The 16,182-nt window shown below is 41.3% G+C and overlaps 1 non-coding gene across 1 annotated transcript; it reads right to left on the reverse strand.

Moving 5' to 3' along the window:
- Positions 1–14,723: 14,723 nt before the first annotated feature.
- On the reverse strand, positions 14,724–14,798 carry Trnat-ugu (transfer RNA threonine (anticodon UGU)). The gene has a single exon. It is a non-coding gene; the product is annotated as a tRNA-Thr (tRNA).
- Between the last annotated feature and the right edge of the window lie 1,384 nt (positions 14,799–16,182).

Consider the following 16,182-nt stretch of genomic DNA (forward strand, 5'->3'; position numbering starts at 1 on the left):
TGTAAGCCACCTCCTTTGTTGATGGACTACATTTTCTAAGCACTCTCCCAATGAATCTCAACCTGGTACCTGCCTTACCAACAATTAATTTTATATGATCATTCCACTTCAAATCGTTCCGCACGCATACTCCCAGATATTTTACAGAAGTAACTGCTACCAGTGTTTGTTCCGCTATCATATAATCATACAATAAAGGATCCTTCTTTCTATGTATTCGCAATACATTACATTTGTCTATGTTAACCCCAGCATTATCAACGGGGGGGCGTCGTAGGCCCACTGACTCAGTTTTTCTATGTTGTATCCACACCCTTTGATATATGAACTTGAAAGCAAAGGTAATTGTTCGTTATTGAATGTACTATTGAGTCATTACAGAATTTCGGAATAAAAATGTAATTAAAATTCATTTACTTGATTTAATTCTCTGTGGGCCTTAGAAGCCCACCCGTTGGTAATAGCAAGGAAAGATTTACGAGGTTGAGTCTCTCGTTTCAAATTCTTACCATGAAACGAATTTTGGCATTGTTGCCTTCAGACATATTATTATGAAGCGGACCATTGTTATTTTCAGTGTTTCTGCTGCTGTTGAACCAGCAACATGAGTAGACATCGTCTACGTGATAGTTCCATTGAAAGAGTGCTAGAAGAAGTTTTGAACGAATCAGATTTAGAGGAAAGTGAAGTGGATGATGATGTGGAAGAAATTAGAACTGATTCATCGTCTGAGAATGAAGATGAGGTTGAAGCCAATCCACCAGATGATAATGATACGGAATGTGATAAATTCATTGCAAAAAGTGGACGAGAGTATATTACGAAGCCATCTCGACAATATCGGCGTTCTGTACAAAATATAGTGCGAGAAAGAATGGGGCTAGGACAACAAGGAAGAATTGCGTCTCCGAAAGAGGCTATAGAGCTCTTTTTTACACCTCAAATTATGAATCTAATAAAACTACACTCAAATGAAGTGGCTTCTCGACTAGGTATTCAGCACACAGATGAAGATGAGTTATTTTGTTATATAGGACTCTTGCTAATCATGGGTTCAAATCATGACAATAAGATACCTGTCCAAGATTTATGGTCTTTGCTTCAGGGCCGACCAGTGTATTATGGATCAATGAGTCGGACCCGATTTTTCGAATTGACTAAAATATTGAGGTTTGATGATAAGAACACAAGAGAAATTCGTCGCCAGACTGACAAGTTTGCTCCAATGAGGGAAATTTTTGAAAGCTTCAATTCTTCACTTCCATTGTATTTCATTCCTGGTCTACATACAACAGTGGATGAGATGTTGTCTTTGTTCCGTGGTCGCTGTCCATTCAAGGTGTTTCTAAAAGAAAAACCTGGAAAATACGGCATTCTAATTCGAATGCTGTCTGATTCTGAGACTAGATATGTGATCAGCATGGACATCTATACAGGCAAGTCAGGAAATACACAGCATTCAAATGGACCGATGGAAATTGTAAAGAGACTAATAAAACCTATTGAAAAATCAGGCCGTAATGTTACCACAGATCGGTACTATACTTCAGTGGAGCTTGCTGAGACTCTATGGAATGATTTTCACCTCACACTTGTTGGCACCCTACAGTCTAACAGACGACACATACCTGAAGAGCTGAAGACTACAACTGGCCGCAGTTTACACTCTTCCATCTTTGCTTATACTGACCCTCAGACACAGAGGCCACCAGTTACTCTTGCATCAACGCTAGTCCGCGAGAAGCCAAAACGACTGCTGTTGATGCTTTCAACTTATCACTCAGAAGGGGTGTTGAATGAAGACTCAAAAAAGACTAAAATAAATCTTTTTTATAATTCTACAAAGGGAGGCGTGGACACCATAGACCAGATGGCAAGACACTACAGCACAAAGAGAGGAACAAGAAGATGGCCTTTGTCCCTCTTCTACACACTCATTGACATAGCAGCAATAAATGCATATTCACTCTTCCTCCTCAACTTTCCGAATTGGAAAAAGAATTTGCTAAACCGCAGAAGAGTTTTTATCACTAACTTAGGTCTCGAACTAATAAGATCTCAAGTAGATAAACGGGCACAAAATTTGTATGGACTTCAGAAGCCAGTAATAATGGCAATGGAAAGCATCACACAACGGAAGCTCAGCTGCTCTGTAGAACCATCATCCTCAACAGCAGAACCAGGAACACGTGGACGGTGCCACCTATGCTGCCAAGAAGCTGCATCTAAAAAGATCAAGTACAACAAGCTGGGAAAGTCAACTGTTACCTGCTCTCAATGCCACAAACACGTCTGTGGGAAACACTGCAGGAAGACAGTGTTGTGTGAACAATGCGTTGCAGAATGAGACAGTAAATTTTGTTTGCTTCATGTAGTGTATCGAATTAAAAAAGTCGTTTTTATAAGAAAACACTATTTTGAAACATTATTCCAAAAAATATATAAACTGAATCTCGTGATTTGTTCATTTTATTCCTATTATAATAACATCTTTTATTATCCAGTATACAAAAACAATGTCTAAGCATTTTGAATTGTTATTAGAGGTATCAGAAGTAAATAAACTTGATTTATGATAAAATAAATTGTGATATTCTTTATGGGCCTTTGAGCCCCCCCCCCCGTTGGTATTACATGTAACAAAAAATACGTTCGTAATGCTAGGGTTAAGGGACAGTTGCCACTCCCTGCACCAAGTGCCTATGTGCTGCAGATCTTCCTGCATTTCGCTACAATTTTCTAATGCTGCAACTTCTCTGTATACTACAGCATCATCCGCGAAAAGCCGCATGGAACTTCCGACACTATCTACTAGGTCATTTATATATATTGTGAAAAGCAATGGTCCCATAACACTCCCCTGTGGCACGCCAGAGGTTACTTTAACGTCTGTAGACGTCTCTCCATTGATAACAACATGCTGTGTTCTGTTTGCTAAAAACTCTTCAATCCAGCCACACAGCTGGTCTGATATTCCGTAGGCTCTTACTTTGTTTATCAGGCGACAGTGCGGAACTGTATCGAACGCCTTCCGGAAGTCAAGAAAAATAGCATCTACCTCGGAGCCTGTATCTAATATTTTCTGGGTCTCATGAACAAATAAAGCGAGTTGGGTCTCTCACGATCGCTGTTTCCGGAATTCATGTTGATTCCTACATAGTAGATTCTGGGTTTCCAAAAACGACATGATACTCGAGCAAAAAACAAGTTCTAAAATTCTACAACAGATCGACGTCAGAGATATAGGTGTATAGTTTTGCGCATCTGCTCGACGACCCTTCTTGAAGACTGGGACTACCTGTACTCTTTTTCCAATCATTTGGAACCCTCCGTTCCTCTAGAGACTTGCGGTACACGGCTGTTGAAGGGGGGCAAGTTCTTTCGCGTACTCTGTGTAGAATCGAATTGGTATCCCGTCAGGTCCAGTAGGCTTTCCTCTGTTGAGTGATTCCAGTTGCTTTTCTATTCCTTGGACACTTATTTCGATGTCAGCCATTTTGCGTTTGTGCGAGGATTTAGAGAAGGAACTGCAGTGCGGTCTTCCTCTGTGAAACAGCTTTGGAAAAACGTGTTTAGTATTTCAGCTTTACGCGTGTCATCCTCTATTTCAATGCCATCATCATCCCGGAGTGTCTGGATATGCTGTTTCGAGCCACTTACTGATTTAACGTAAGACCAGAACTTCCTAGGATTTTCTGTCAAGTCGGTACATAGAATTTTACTTTCGAATTCACTGAACGCTTCACGCATAGCCCTCCTTACGCTAACTTTGACATCGTTTAGCATCTGTTTGTCTGAGAGGTTTTGGCTGCGTTTAAACTTGGAGTGAAGCTCTCTTTGCTTTCTCAGTAGTTTCCTAACTTTGTTGTTGTACCACGGTGGGTTTTTCCCGTCCCTCACAGTTTTACTCGGCACGTACCTGTCTAAAACGCATTTTACGATTGCCTTGAACTTTTTCCTTAAACACTCAACATTGTCAGTGTCGGAACAGAAATTTTCGTTTTGATCTGTTAGGTAGTCTGAAATCTGCCTCCTATTACTCTTGCTAAACAGATAAACCTCCCTCCCTTTTTTTGTATTCCTATTAACTTCCATATTCATGGATGCTGCAACGGCCTTATGATCACTGATTCCCTGTTCTGCACATACAGAGTCGAAAAGTTCGGGTCTGTTTGTTATCAGTAGGTCCAAGATATTATCTCCACGAGCCGGTTCTCTGTTTAATTGCTCGACGTAATTTTCGGATAGTGCACTCAGTATAATGTCACTCGATGCTCTGTCCCTACCACCCGTCCTAAACATCTGAGTGTCCCAGTCTATATCTGGTAAATTGAAATCTCCACCTAAGATTATAACATGCTGAGAAAATTTATGTGAAATGTATTCCAAATTTTCTCTCAGTTGTTCTGCCACTAATGCTGCTGAGTCGGGAGGTCGGTAAAAGGAGCCAATTATTAACCTAGCTCGGTTGTTGAGTGTAACCTCCACCCATAATAATTCACAGGAACTATCCACTTCTACTTCACTACAGGATAAACTACTACTAACAGCGACGAACACTCCACCACCGGTTGCATGCCATCTATCCTTTCTAAACACCGTCTGTACCTTTGTCAACATTTCGACAGAATTTATCTCTGGCTTAAGCCAGCTTTCTGTACCTACAACGATTTCAGCTTCGGTGCTTTCTATCAGCGCTTGAAGTTCCGGTACTTTACCAACGCAGCTTCGACAGTTGACAATTACAATACCGATTGCTACTTGGTCCCCGCATGTCCTGACTTTGCCCCGCACCCGTTGAGGCTGTTGCCCTTTCTGTACTTGCCCAAGGCCATCTAACCTAAAAAACCGCCCAGCCCACGCCACACAACCCCTGCTACCCGTGTAGCCACTTGTTGCGTGTAGTGGACTCCTGACCTATCCAGCGGAACCCGAAACCCCACCACCCTATGGCGCAAGTCGAGGAATCTGCAGCCCACATGGTCGCAGAACCGTCTCAGCCTCTGACTCAGACCCTCCACTCGGCTCTGTACCAAAGGTCCGCAGTCAGTCCTGTCGACGATGCTGCAGAAGGTGAGCTCTGATTTCATCCCGCTAGCGAGACTGGCAGTCTTCACCAAATCAGATAGCCGCCGGAATCCAGAGAGGATTTCCTCCGATCCATAGCGACACACATCATTGGTGCCGACATGAGCGACCACCTGCAGATGGGTGCACCCTGTACCCTTCATGGCATCCGGAAGGACCCTTCCCACATCTGGAATGACTCCCCCCGGTATGCACACGGAGTGCACATTGGTTTTCTTCACCTCTCTTGCTGCCATTTCCCTAAGAGGCCCCATTACGCACCTGACGTTGGAGCTCCCAACTACCAGTAAGCCCACCCTCTGCGACCGCCCGGATCTTGCAGACTGAGGGGCAACCTCTGGAACAGGACAAACAGCCATGTCAGGGCGAAGATCAGTATCAGCCTGAGACAGAGCCTGAAACCGGTTTGTCAGACAAACTGGAGAGGCCTTCCGTTCAGCCCTCCGGAATGTCTTTCGGCCCCTGCCACACCTTGAGACGACCTCCCACTCTATCACAGGTGAGGGATCAGCCTCAATGCGGGCAGTATCCCGGGCAACCACAGTCTTTGTCCGATCGGGGGATGCGTGGGACGAGCTGGCCGTCCCCGACAAACCGCCATCCGGACCCCCACAGTGATGCCCATTGGCAACAGCCTCAAGCTGTGTGACCGAAGCCAACACTGCCTGAAGCTGTGAGCGAAGGGATGCCAACTCAGCCTGCATCCGAACACAGCAGTTGCCGTCCCTACCCATACTAAAAACTGTAGTGCAAAGAACGTCTGAACTAATCTACAGAGAGCGCAAACAAATCGACAAAATTTAAACGGTTATTAAAATACAAGATTGCCTAGTAAATGCAGTAATGCTGCTACTTGCGCACTGCTGACACACTGCTCGGCGGCGGAAGGAGACTACGCGATTTTACACTATTCAGGTACTAAAACGCGATGCTACAACTCTCAAATACTATAATACGCCCGAAATTTATGAATTAAACAATGCAAGTACCAAAAACACGCAAAGAAATTAAGAATTAAACTATGTAACAAATGAGTGAGCTAGGAGTATACGACTTGCTGCTGCAGCTGCTTATCCAACGGCGGTAGGCGGCGTAAGTTTGGGTCTGATCATAAGTCGTGCGCGGATAGCCAAAGCGGTTAAGCGAGCGTTCGTGTAAAGCGGCAAATCCGCGATCTAGTCCCGATTTGACACAAATTCCGCTGTGGTCATTCCCTTACACAGCTTGTAACGTCTAGTAATAAACAAAGACAATATATTGTGTAATAATGAGAATATTAGATGTGTCATATTGTGTCATTGTGTAAAATTATGTATTTTTTCTTTATTATTTATTTCTGAGAACGTCTGCGTCGGCGAGTAATAAGACCGACACAGAAGATAAATGTTGTACAGAGATCACAAAATGAATTAGTATATAATGCATGATGTAAAGTAAAGTCTTTGTCTTCTTAATCTGGAAGCTGTGAGAGAAAGATCTCCTGTTGTTGTCGTAGAGAGCGAGAAGGTAGCATTCTTTTGTCGAGATTGGGAATTGTACGCCATTACGTGTGCATTTACACAGGTCTGTAATTGTTGAGATATTTAAATGTTTCAATAGAGTTGTTTAAATGAAAACGTGTATTATTTAATTGTTAAAGCTTGCTTGCCTATTATCCCATCCTGTTAAGATATTTTTCAGATATAAAAAAAATTATTATCTGTGGAGCTGAGCTGTGTGGAGAAAGAAGAGCCGCTGACGCGGCGTATTTAAACGACTTACAATATCGTCGAGTATACCGCAAGAAAGCGGTAAAATAATAGTAGAATAATATTATTTCTTTTAGCTCCCAGACTGGCAGTGAAGATCAGCAGATTTTATGATGTGTTGCAGGTTGACGCGGGCTGCTGATAAGATATAAATTACAGTGCAAATAATTTAATGTACTTACCGAATCCGATAGGAATCTTGCTGTGCTCCGTTCTGATGTGGCTAAATTTTATAGTGATAACGTAATTTTCTTTAATGAGAGTCTCATGTTCTTGGGCTAGTCGTGGTATGAAACAGCATTCTAGTAAGAAATAAAATCCACTGCAAACTTGTGTTTTTGAACGATTGTACGAACTGTAACATCAGTGATCATAAAACAGTAATTTCAACTTTGAATAACTATGAAGTAGGAAAGATATATTGAACCTTAGCATGAGTTGCAGTTACTAAAAATCGTTCTTTAAATTGTAGGCCAGATCCAGAACAATAAGACCTCTATAGATACATTTTATTTTACGAAAAGGTAACGATGATAAAGAAATTAAAGGCACAGCATTGTTAAAAGAATTTCTCGTCACTCTTTCCATATATGCGTTGTTACGCTAATAATAATAATTAAAAAATAAATAAATGAACCAAAGAGACTAACAATTTATAAAAACAATTAAAGAAAGAGTAGTCAGGGACGGGAAACTGTCGCCCAAAAACGCGGGGCCCGAATTTGCAGTGGCCACAATTATAAAATTTTATGTATTTTTCTTTCAGTGTCTATTGTTATGTATGTATAGAGATATATGTATTTAGTGTTAAATGTATGTATGTATATCATGATCTATGCTATGTATTAATGAATGTGCAAACACTCTTGCATGACGAAACGCACTACTGCAAGCGAGTCTGAGAAGACGATCCTGATAGTACTGAGAAGCTCTAACGACTACGTAATCCGGGGGGCAGCCGAACCCCGAGATAAGATAAATTAAAGGTAAGACTACAGTGTAGTTGTCCTGTTGGTAGAAGTTGAGCTCCAGTGGAGTAATCTCATATCGCTAGTGGTGTGCATATTGTACGTAGTTTGATGTTAGTATTTCTGACAGGACAAAGTGGTGGTAGATAGTAATTTTTAGTGTGCAGTGTAGTGTATATAAAGTGATGTATTTTGTGTGCAAGGGGAAAAACTGTTAGATTTTGTGTTTTAGTAAGCAATTTAGGAATATGGTTAAGTTGCGTAGTCAACGTCCAAGCAATATGGAATCTGAGGAACAACAAGTAGCTAGTGAAGGAAATGTGGAACCGGGTGCCTCAAGTAGTACTAGTACTCTCTTTGAGGATATAATAGGCGAAAATGGGGGGGCAGGGGCACAGGAAGTAGTGCCTCCGCCCACTAGTCATCAAGTCGATGTAGATAAAGAAATTGTACCACCACCAGAAAAGCAGGAACCAGAGAGTGGTAATCTGCCTGGTGGGTATTCAATTCAGGCTATATTAGAGCGTGTGCTAAATTACCAGGCAGAATTTGCGCAACAGCAAGCCGAGCGAGATCGCCAGCAAGCTGAGCGAGATCGCAGGCTAGAAGAGCGAGATCGCCAGCAAGCTGAGCGAGACCAGCAACTTGTGCAATCGATAGAAAGTATGAAAAAAGAGATAGCAGATATGAAAAAGAATTATGAGTCGATACCTAGGGCCGTGCAGGAGCTGACTGAACAGGTCAACAACCTGCAAGTAGCAAACACTAACATGGTAGACGAAATAGGTGTATTAGCCAACAGAAATAGATTCCACACAGCTTGTAGAGCAGAAGTGGAATGAACAGGCAAATAAAATTGAAACAGAATTTAACTCATGGCTAGAAGTGAAGGAGAGTGAGATTGACACGAATATTAAGTCTAAAGTAGATGCAGCCATAGCAAATAGAGATTCTGAATCATTCAGTACCGCAGTAAATAGTCAAGTACAGAATGATGTGCAAACAATTAAACAAATACTCAGTGAGGATATTCCGCAGTGGCAAGTGAATGTTAACAAACGGATATCCGAACTGGAGAAAGGTTTAGCACAAAGCAGGAAACATGTGGAACAGGAACCTCTGTCGCCAAAAGCCCATGGTTTTGGCAACGCACAGACTTATATGCGATACAACAATGGGGAATCTGTAGTCGATAATGCGAAGAGCTGTAGCTCCGGTTCGGAGCACACAGCATATGTCCCAGCAGCAAACCCAGGTAGTTCAAAAATATTAGTGGAAGAAAGTTTAATTAAAAATAGGCAATTTCAAACATTTACTACTGAAAGGAAATCAGTACACCCAGTAGTATTCATAAAAAGCTTTAAAAATATCTTACCCAGTGTATGGAACGAAACACAGAAAATACAATACGTAATGTCGTACATTCAAGGTGACGCAGCGCTATGGGCTACAGAAGTAGCAGACAGCTGCAAGACATACGAACAGTTTGAAAGGGCATTTTTGTCAAAATATTGGTCGCCTTGTATACAAGAGCGACTAAGAAAAGAGGTATATAATCCCGAACCGTACTCACCCCGTCTTGGGAATGTGAGGCGGTATTTTGAAAAATATATAAACAAAACGCGCTACTGGGACGAGCCTATATCACCAAGAGACATAGTAAGACTACTAAAATCACATTTACCTATTCATATCAAGGAGAAATTAATACATGTACCAGAAAGCGACATGGAAAACTTCCTGTCGGTCCTAGATTCCATAGACTTGATACAGGAAGACGCAAAATCAGCGTGCGATCACTCGCGGAATAATGGGTCAGGATGTAAACACGATAGAAATAGTAGTGCACAGAACCACAACCATGGAAATGGTGGGGGTGGTAGCAAGCGACAAGAACAATCGCAAAATGGTAGTAACGGTAGAGGCCAGAACGGGTATGGACAACCAATTTATAACAAAAAGCGTCGATTTGACGACAGGTACGAATCCGGAATGTCAGGGACCAACCGCTGGAAAAATGCGCGAGGTCAGTGGCAGAGCAATTATAATGATAGTAATCGAAATTGGCAACAGAATCAGCGTAGAAGCCCAGAACGACAGGCTAGTGACCGGTATGACAACAATAGACCACCACCGCAAAACGCGCCTATTGCGCAGCCGTGGCGGCCTACAAATCAGAATGTACATATAGTGGAGGTCGCGGACAATAACCGTCCCAGTACCTCACAAGTAATTAATCCAACAAACTAGAATCGGCCTCGATATGCTCTCCATCGACGGCCGAGGGATGGAGTGAGAGCAACTCGAGTAATAGTAATATACCTGGGATACGCATGCTGCGATACAACGAAGGTGTTAGTATGGATAAAGAGCTACTGAATGAGCCGCACGAATGTAAGAAAGATAATAACGAAAATGTGCAAGCTATTATTGAAGCTAGAATCAATGATGTTGCAGTGAACATAATTATCGACACAGGTGCCTCAGTAAGTGTGATGAGTATGGAGTTATTTAAAGCACTGGGAAAGGGACATAGTATTCCGACCTTCCCGGTTAACAATTGTAAGGTGTCTGGAGCCATTAGTGCACAGAGCCAATCAGTTAAGTACCAGGTGCAGGTGGAGATTCATAAGGAGGGCGAAGCCATAGTGAGCTCGTTCCTCGTGGTTAAAGGATTAAAGGTGGCCTGCATTCTGGGAGTAGATTTTCTCCGAGAGAGGGACGCATTGATCGACCTCTCCGTAGGGAAATTAAGCATAATTAATAGGGGTAGAAGGATTGAGTTATCTATGATAAAATCGAAGGAGGTACTTGTGCCGTGCTGTAATCGAATCAATATCAAAGGTAGGAACCCTTGGGTACTACAACTCGATGATTTTTCACATGCAACAGACCTCTATTACACAAATTTAGAGGACCAAAATTTTGAGACAAATGTTGAGGCATTTAAAACCAAAGTGCACGAATCTGAAGGTTTAAATGATACACAAAAGCAACAGTTGACGCAGCTGCTATCGGAATATACTACGGTATTTACCGACCGACCAGGAATAGCCAAAGGGTACCACTATCACATAGAGGTGATGCCCCATAAAACATACTGTCGCGCAACCTACTCCATCCCTTGGTCGAGGAGGGAATTAGTAGCCAAAGAGATTCGAAAGATGTTAGAGTGGGACATCATTGAAGACGTGAAATTATTTATTCAGTGACATATCACATATAAAGAGTAATAGTTGTAAGAAGATGTTAATTGTGTTTTAGAATATAAGGATGTTAGTATTTAAAAAGAAATTTGTGTGTAATGAAGCCGGGAGGAAGTGGAATCAGAAAGTGAGAAATAGCTTACACAGGACAGATTTTGTTTACAGACAATTAGTCATTAAGATATTATGTGCTTATTAAACAATGAACAATCTTCTTGTTGACAAAGTGAGGACTAATTTCTTGAATCATTTTATAAACAATTAATGTCTTGAACCATTTTCTATGTGTAGTGTGTAAGTGCAATTAATGAGGCAATCTTATAGAGTAAGGTAATTGCTGTAATTGTATTAAGATAAGGAACCCTGAGAGAGAGAGTCTTTACTAGCCAAACATTGACTTTGCAATATGCAACAATTATGTGATATGATGTTTGCTGCCAGTAGTGATTTGAGAACGACACTGGAGCAGAAGCTAATTAAAAACAACCCGTTCCGTGGAAACTCCGTTCTGTATGTAGCAATGCTTCAATTGAAGCCTGTGTACTGGGTACACGCCCTTGAATGTTCATTACGCGATACGGGAGTTAAGTCAAACAATGCAGAACCTACACTGTAGTCATATAGGAGAAATCATTAAGAATAATGTTAGTGATGAATGAAGTATTTATTGAGCAATATGCCCAAGTCAAGCTGTCATGCACATGGTAAAATCTGTATGATAGATGGGTGATAACCAGGCAAGCTACACTAAGGAGGAAAGAAAAACTATGTACAAAAAATCCACACACCTTTAAAAAATTTTACAAAAGGGCTGTATACGCCTAGTAACAATATGAAAAGTGTGTTGTGATAAGGTAAAAACAAATAAATGCTATGTAAATGAGAGTGACTATGCAAAGAACAGTTAAAAGGTGTTAAAAAATAAACTGTGTGCATAAACAATTAAGTACAGGACGGAATATTGTGTGTAGTAGGGACAGAAAATGACTGTTGTATCTGCACCAATATATACGTCGATAAGTCTAGTGTTGAGTGATAGACTGTCCTAGTGCAGTGATCAACGAACAATAGACAATGTATAAAAACAGTAGTTATTGGTCCGTTCAGAGTCGATTTAAACAAACATCGCTCGGCGGAGACATGTAATATGAGTGTAACGAACCATTTTCGCGTGTTGAAAGACGCTCTGGCAGTGCATCAACCGTGGAAGTGAATGAAAACGTGTAGTACAATGTGCGTGTGACGAACTCTGAATACCAGTGTCACAATGCCACAAGAAACCTGTTATCACGCCAAAACATCCTGTGCATACCAGTGAAGCGACGGCTTACTGAACAATAAACGCTTTTAACAAATTGCCTCTTCTTCCACAGCTAGTAATCTGTGTCCTTAAAGACAGTACACCGTTGTGGAATATTTGTTTCATGCGCTACGACGGGGAGCCATGCGGAGAAGCAGAGACGAGTGCCGTGCCGCCATCCAGCCGGTCGCGGTAAACCACTGCCACTCGCCGATACCAGCGAATGGTTCAGCGCGGTTTGCGACTGCGCAGGCGCCACGCCAGCACGACGTCGATGTTATTGAGAGCCGGTCGTCGAACCCAGCGACCGTCGGTACGCGGCGTTCCAGACGACGCTACTCAACAATTGCTTCGCGCCGCCAGCTCCATACCACATTGTTGTCACTTAAATGAACTATGAACTATGTGTTTAATGTACTAACATGAGAAGTGTTTAATGGACACGAAAAGACGTGATAAACATTTTTTTTTTATCCAACACAAACTCAAAATATTCATGGATTTAGTGATGTATCGATCTAATATGTTTTCGTCATGTTGATGAAGGATACTCGCAAGAATGCTAGACATTTTAAACCAACTGTCGCGAGTAAATGCAAGGAAGATTCATTATACTATTGTAAAAATGTGTAATAAGTGACTTACATTACAATCCAGAACACAAGTATTATGTTGATAACAAAGAGACTAAAAGTGTAGCATACTATCACAAATAGCCTTTGTTATATGTGAACATTGAATAGAGTTTGAACTTTTGGTGAGATGACCATGGCTCCGGCGCAGTTTTCCCAGGTTTTCTGGTCGCACGTAGCCCGAATGGGGGAGCCAAATAAATGTAATGACCCTGGGACTAGGTTGACGGTCACCTCGCAAAGTGTAAGAACAGTATACAAAATGTAATTAAACCTACAGTGTAAAAGAACTGAGTAGTGCAAAGTGAATGTTCCAACAGAAGTAACAGACAATAACTAAACAGACGTTAGTGGCAGCATATTGCCGAACATTTTCAACGTTAGTCAATTGCTGCCAGGGGGCATTGTAACGTCTAGTAATAAACAAAGACAATATATTGTGTAATAATGAGAATATTAGATGTGTCATATTGTGTCATTGTGTAAAATTATGTATTTTTTCTTTATTATTTATTTCTGAGAACGTCTGCGTCGGCGAGTAATAAGACCGACACAGAAGATAAATGTTGTACAGAGATCACAAAATGAATTAGTATATAATGCATGATGTAAAGTAAAGTCTTTGTCTTCTTAATCTGGAAGCTGTGAGAGAAAGATCTCCTGTTGTTGTCGTAGAGAGCGAGAAGGTAGCATTCTTTTGTCGAGATTGGGAATTGTACGCCATTACGTGTGCATTTACACAGGTCTGTAATTGTTGAGATATTTAAATGTTTCAATAGAGTTGTTTAAATGAAAACGTGTATTATTTAATTGTTAAAGCTTGCTTGCCTATTATCCCATCCTGTTAAGATATTTTTCAGATATAAAAAAAAATTATTATCTGTGGAGCTGAGCTGTGTGGAGAAAGAAGAGCCGCTGACGCGGCGTATTTAAACGACTTACAATATCGTCGAGTATACCGCAAGAAAGCGGTAAAATAATAGTAGAATAATATTATTTCTTTTAGCTCCCAGACTGGCAGTGAAGATCAGCAGATTTTATGATGTGTTGCAGGTTGACGCGGGCTGCTGATAAGATATAAATTACAGTGCAAATAATTTAATGTACTTACCGAATCCGATAGGAATCTTGCTGTGCTCCGTTCTGATGTGGCTAAATTTTATAGTGATAACGTAATTTTCTTTAATGAGAGTCTCATGTTCTTGGGCTAGTCGTGGTATGAAACAGCATTCTAGTAAGAAATAAAATCCACTGCAAACTTGTGTTTTTGAACGATTGTACGAACTGTAACATCAGTGATCATAAAACAGTAATTTCAACTTTGAATAACTATGAAGTAGGAAAGATATATTGAACCTTAGCATGAGTTGCAGTTACTAAAAATCGTTCTTTAAATTGTAGGCCAGATCCAGAACAATAAGACCTCTATAGATACATTTTATTTTACGAAAAGGTAACGATGATAAAGAAATTAAAGGCACAGCATTGTTAAAAGAATTTCTCGTCACTCTTTCCATATATGCGTTGTTACGCTAATAATAATAATTAAAAAATAAATAAATGAACCAAAGAGACTAACAATTTATAAAAACAATTAAAGAAAGAGTAGTCAGGGACGGGAAAAGCTGAAGGCTACTCGTGTCTCTTCTAATCCTGTTTCCATAGCTGGGGAATCATTTCTCTCGACAAGGACTACAGGCTTCAATGAAATGATAATTAAATGGACACCCTAGCTGCAAATAGGCGTTGATGTACTTCATTGGGGACATGTTGAAAATGTGTGCCCCGACCGGGAGTCGAACCCGGGATCTCCTGCTTACATGGCAGACGCTCTATCCATCTGAGCCATCGCGGGCACAGAGGATAGTGCGTCTGCAGGGACTTATCCCTTGCACGCTCCCCGTGTGTAGTGGATCTCACTGAACAATATATCGCTAGTGTCCCTCTATCTGCGCGAACGGCCACTGGAGCTGTGAACTTCCCTTCTACCACGAACAAATAGCGAAGGATAGAAAGAGCCCACGCTACGTTTCTGCCGAACTGATGTAAGTCGTGTCGAGCAAAATAAACCGCGCCATTTTCTGGAAGAAATTATTACGTCACACTGTTAAATGAAATGACGCGCTCTACCGAGAAGGGAACGAGTGGGGCAGAGAGTGAGAGCGGGGCTCAATGCATTGCGCAGAGATGACGATCGATCGTGTGGTACTTCCGACTGGCAAGGGAAATTCCACGGTTATTCTTACTACTACTGAATATCACAGCAAAGTGGCATCATTGTTGGAGGACAGCAAGTACAAATGGCTGAAATAGGACTCACCTGTGTTATAGAACTCCTGAAGAATTCTGGTCTAGCAGAGTACGTACTGGAAAATCTTAGAGCTCGAGCTTGTGGACATCCCAGGCTGCACGGATTAAGTACAGTCTATAAGGAAGGTATTCAACTGAGACTCACTGTTAGCTTTATTGGTTCTCTTACCTACAGAATACCCAGATTAAACTAAGTTAATGATTACGATAATTTTCTGCTGAAAACATCATATTAAAAAATCTCAGATGTTGATAGAGAAAGTCAAACAGGTATGAGTTGGCCAATTTAATTAGCCTGGATGTGGTCTCACTATTTACAAAAGTTCCTTAGCAGTACACATTGAAACTGGTGGCGATGCAATTTCCTCCAGAGACGATAAAATTATTCCGACCATCTACTTCTTGTATAATGGCAAATTTTATAAAATGACGGAGGGTGTGCCTATGGGTTCTCTGTTGTCTCTAGCAGTGGCCAACTCTTTATGGAGCTTTTTAGGAACATGCATTAAATTTGGCTCCCTTCTTCGTCCTATCTTTTTTATCCTTATGTTGACGACATGTTTAGAGTTTGGCCACACGGCGTAGAAGCTATTGAACACTTCGTTGAACGCATGCATCCAAACATTCAGTTCCCTATCGAGCCAGGGAAAGAAGGAAGGCTGCCATTTTTAGATGTTTTGATACAACGAAAAGTTGGGTGATTGCCTCTGACACTCTGCGTACTGCAAGCCGACGCATACTTATTTATGTCTTAGCGCCCACTTTTCCTCATCCGATCCAGAAGACAGCAGCCTTAAATACATTGGCACACAGAGAAAACAGTGCTTCTGAAGAGAACCACCTAAATTCCGAAATTAATCAACTGAAATACTTATGCTGAAAGAACGGCTATTGTTCATGTGATATGAAGTCTCAATTCGCCCACAAAAG

The sequence above is a fragment of the Schistocerca nitens genome, chromosome 1 (assembly GCF_023898315.1).
Source record: "Schistocerca nitens isolate TAMUIC-IGC-003100 chromosome 1, iqSchNite1.1, whole genome shotgun sequence".
In the NCBI taxonomy this organism is placed as follows: domain Eukaryota; kingdom Metazoa; phylum Arthropoda; class Insecta; order Orthoptera; family Acrididae; genus Schistocerca; species Schistocerca nitens.